We start from the raw sequence: 4,781 nt of genomic DNA, 5'->3' as shown, positions 1-4,781 counted from the left end.
TAGGGTGGCGCTATGTTAGGTCTGCCTGATCTCCTATGCACAATTTGTCTTCGGGGTTTGCAATTCCTCTTTGTTGGCCTTTGGTGGTTGAAAATTAATCCTTGAGGCATGTATTAAAAAAAAAAAAAACCTCATTCATGGACGGATAGACAACGAAGAGACAAATAAGGAGCATAAGGAGAAGATACAATATTTCAAGGTCATCATCAGGCATTTAAGCATTCAAGTCTTCTTCATTCATTAATTGGAGCAACATGACAACATTCATTTGCAAGCATGTGTGTGTGTTAAGGTTTTGTCATGTTACACACAACTTCATACAATCTTTGTGGTTACATTCAAGAAGCAAAGCAATCATCATCAACAAGTTGGAGGTCTATAAGATATACATTTCCATTGTTACATTCAAGTATTTACAATTACTTTCTTTCAACGTTGATTCCTCAACCAGGGTTTGACCAAGGCAAACCCCTATCCACAATGATTCTTCCTCTCTTTTTTTGTGTATAGGTTGTAGGTGCGTAGCTGTAATTGCAATTTTGGGCTTCATTTGTAGAGACGGAAGAACCCTTTTCATTTCGCGTATTTTGTGGAAGACCATGTACATTCCCGGCACGGTCTTGATGAATTTTCTCCAAATTTTTAGGGTAGATCTATATCAGTCTAATTAGCTCAAATCCGAACTTACAACGTGATCCCGAACTAGTAGCACCTTATTTCACTCATTTCCTCTCTCTTTTCCACATAGCCAACAAGTCAACTTTCTCATTTACAAAAGAGGGTAAATTACACTTCAACCCTTGCAATCCACTTGGAATTCACTTCCTTGTTTCCCTTGGATTTGGATGGGTTCAAGCCCCTCTTTTTAATATAAAGTTCTCCCAAGTGAAAATCATCCTAGTGGCTTCCTTTCTCTCTCCTAGGTGGGGAGTCACTAGGATAAAATTTTCCACTTTACACTTTCCTAAGATTTTCATGAGCTCCTTGTCAATTTGTGTTTACTCTAATCCTCACTATTCATAATTTGCCACAGTGTTCAGTATTTTGGTTTGCATTGGTCCGCATTGTAATATCCTGATCTATGGATTTGGGTTTAAGTGTTCGGTATGTTCATGTGTGTCTTCAATTTAGATGGTTAGTTATTTGGTGCTCTACAAGTGAATATTTCAAGTTGAGAGTCAATTCAATTAATGTTCTTGAAGTTTGGTATAATGGTGATATGATTCTATTTGTTGTGGATGTTGCAGTGGTGATTCATGACACTTGTGGATGTTTATAGATTGTGTTCTATTTGTGTTGGTGATCCACATTGATCAGTGAGTGCGCTATTGATGATTTTCTTTGATCCCGTGGTGTTCTTCATGTTCTTGGCTGACATGATGTTTGTAGCATGTTGCGCATATTTGATGCATAATTCTTAGAGGTGTTTCATATTTGAGACGTGTGATATGGGTTTGTGCTATGTGTTAACCGGCATTGCTTGGTCCGCATTGATTTTGTAGCATGTGTGGCTATATTTTTGTAATTAGGTGAAGTGTGTTGAGCCGACCTAGGTGAGGATGTCATCTATAAATATAAATGTAATATCATTGTAATAGAGTGTTCAGATAAGTGTATGGATGAGAATAAGATGTGTATGAGTGAATAATGCATATATCTTTTGGAGGCAGAGATGTTGAGTGAGGAGAAGCTGCTTGTGTCCTTAATCGGAACTATAACCAGGCATTAGTAGATGTTATTTCTTCAGTTCATGATCTTCTCGATGTAATCTGAATGTGTTTGTAAGAGAGTGAATCTTCCTTGGATTGTAGCCCTTTGTTGTTTTTTACACGGTGAGGTCTAGGCAGTGTGCTTGAATGCATGTGTATTTCCCATTGTAATATTTTGTATACTTCTAACAGAGTATCATCATATTGTGGGTAGGTTCCCATCATGATTTTTTCCTTAACCGGGTTTTCCACGTCAAAAATATGGTGTTATGTGTGTTTCTGATTTGTTGTTGATTTATGCTTTCATGCTCAATAATCAAATTAGAAATTAAGTTTAATTTGTGTGAGTTTGTGTTGACCATATTACATTGCGAAGATGTACTTAAAAATCCCATGAATAAAAATATAAATCTAAAACAAATATAAATAATAAAAATGTGAAAGATCAAACTAAAAATGTGAAAGATCAAACTAATAAATTGGATTTCCACATGAAAAATGAATTAATGGATACAAATGGAATCCAAAGATATCATCAATAGAAACAAAGAATATAAAATTTCTTGCAAACTCATAAATTGATCTCTCTCATACGATCAAATGATACATTTCGACACGCCCGGTGGGACTCGAACCCACAATCGCCTGATTAGAAGTCAGACGCCTTATGCATTAGGCCACGGGCGCTTAAGCTTAAAAGTTCGGAATATTACTATAATTACCTAAATATCCATTTCCACCGTTGTGTGAAATAGAATCCATAATTCATCGCTACCCGTCAAATTTTAGTTCAACATTCAACTGATTTTACCTGGTGCGTATATTCATATTATTCTGTTGCACTGTAATATTGACAAACAGGTCTGTGGAACAATATATTTATTGCAATGTCAGTGAATTGTTCTACCAACCATAATATGAGGTCTGCAAATAATGTTACGATATTTATTTGAAAAAACTTAATAGAAGAAAAATAAAAAAACTATTAAAAAATACAACTTAGAACTAAGTATAAGTGGAAGATATAGTAAGTCAAAGGACACAAATAGAAGACAACTTAAAAAACAAATAAGCCAAGTACTTCAAGCTTTAGAAATAGATACTGAGGTTTGAATCTAGAAATAAAGAAGAGAAGGAAAAAGCTTTAGAAATAGATACTGAGGTTCGAATCTAGAAATAAAGAAGAGAAGGAAATGAGGAATAAAGAAAAATAGAAATGATAGAACTAAAAAGAAAAGAGAAATCACATAATTACATAGGATAAATTTCATCACTATAATATGTGAAAAACAATTGTCCAATCACTAAAATTAAAGAATTTCTAATTAAAATAAGACAAAACATATTCACCAATATTCCTACAATATCACATATTAATTTTTCCTGTGAATCCTATGGAGGAGCCCAAACACTCAAGTGAAACTGTGATGAAAAGTGAAGCAGAGCAGAAGGAAGAAGAATGAAGATGAAATAAATGAAGCGGAGCAGAAGGATCGCGGTGTCTTTAGTCTGCCTGGGAAGAAGAATGAAGATGAAATAAACGAGCAGCATCATGTCAACCCTGTTCACCCTGCTTCTGTGTTGGAGCCCAAACACCCCACACAAACAGATGACAAGGTTTTGATGACACAACTCCATCTCACAAGCAGCTATTCTTCTATCTCTGTTGGTTCTCTTAATCTCTTTACCTAATTTCTTCAATTGGATTATTTCTAAATATCAAGGAGGTCAATAATCATTAATTAATTCAGGTTGAATTACTTATATGAATGTAGTGTTGACATCTTTATATGTGCAGGATAAAATAATACAAATTTAGTTTTGACATCTTTATATGTGCAGGCTGGTGACCAGGAAGAAGGAGAAAAGGAGGAAAGAAAGCAAATGGCAGACAATATTATGAACAGGACTAAAGAAAAGATTCTTGGACACTAAAGAGAAGCACAACTATTAAGAGAATTTTATGAAGAGAAAGTGTCATGATGTTTATTATATTTATCAATAAGTGTCATGATGTTTATTATATTTATCATTCTTATTGACCTTCAATTATTTAACTGCCCATTATGTTAATAACATGTTTATATATATTTTATTTGTCATAATTATTGCACTTGGTATTAGTTAGAAAATGGATTCGGTGTAAAAATAATATGATTAGAACTAAGAACAATGTATTACTATCTTCCTTTCATATATTCTATGAAATTTTAAGAGAATATAATGAAGGGTCTTCCGAAAATATAGAACTTTATATTAATGAATTAAAAGTATAATTTAATAATAAAGTAGTATGGCATTTACTTTAAAAATTTGTTTTATAATATATTTAATTTTGTAAAATTAAATTTAATAATTATAAAATCTCTTATTTGTTTAGAGTATGAGAAATATATGTGACAAGTGATAAGTTAATTTAATGTGTAGATTTAAAATGAAATGATAAGTACTAATTGAAAATATATGTGACCTACATGAAAGCTACATCGTCATCAAAGGTTAAGAGGATGAATAAATTGTTAAATAATTATGAAGAGCTCTTAGGTTAGAAATTGAATTTGAGTAAGATTTCTTTGTACTTCATTAATACCTTAATTTATAGGTAGCGCAAAATTGCTAAAATTGTAGGCTATAAATTTATCAAGGATCTCCCTCTTAGTTACTTGGGTATGTCCATCTTGGATAGGATGATTTCTCATATATTTTAGAAAATAGTTAGATGGTTGGAAAGGATGTAATACCCCTAGTCACACACCTTGGACACAAGTTGATCAAATGTTTTTTTTTTCATAGAACAACACCAATGACCAAGGTACAACATGTATTGCACACCTGTTAGGCCCAATATAGAAAGCTAATGTACTGAGAGGGGAGGGGTGAATCAGTACTTTAAAACTTTTCCTTTGTAATAACCTTACTATTATGCATAAACAGAATAGTGGAGTAACATAAAATAAAACTATAATCAATAGATAACAATCATACATGATTCACTCCATAACATATATATTTTGGTCACGCAGAAACTCTTGGTTAGAGAGAAAAATTGTGGTGGGGATGGCACCCACAACT

The 4,781-nt window shown here is 33.0% G+C and overlaps 1 non-coding gene across 1 annotated transcript; it reads right to left on the bottom strand.

Annotated features, from left to right (window-relative positions):
• Positions 1-2,323: 2,323 nt before the first annotated feature.
• TRNAR-UCU (transfer RNA arginine (anticodon UCU)) lies at positions 2,324-2,396 on the bottom strand. Its single transcript has one exon. It is a non-coding gene; the product is annotated as a tRNA-Arg (tRNA).
• Between the last annotated feature and the right edge of the window lie 2,385 nt (positions 2,397-4,781).

The sequence above is a fragment of the Cryptomeria japonica genome, chromosome 3 (genome assembly GCF_030272615.1).
Source record: "Cryptomeria japonica chromosome 3, Sugi_1.0, whole genome shotgun sequence".
NCBI lineage: Eukaryota > Viridiplantae > Streptophyta > Pinopsida > Cupressales > Cupressaceae > Cryptomeria > Cryptomeria japonica.
Note: the sequence above shows the minus strand (reverse complement) of the source record. Positions and strands in the feature narration are given on the sequence as shown.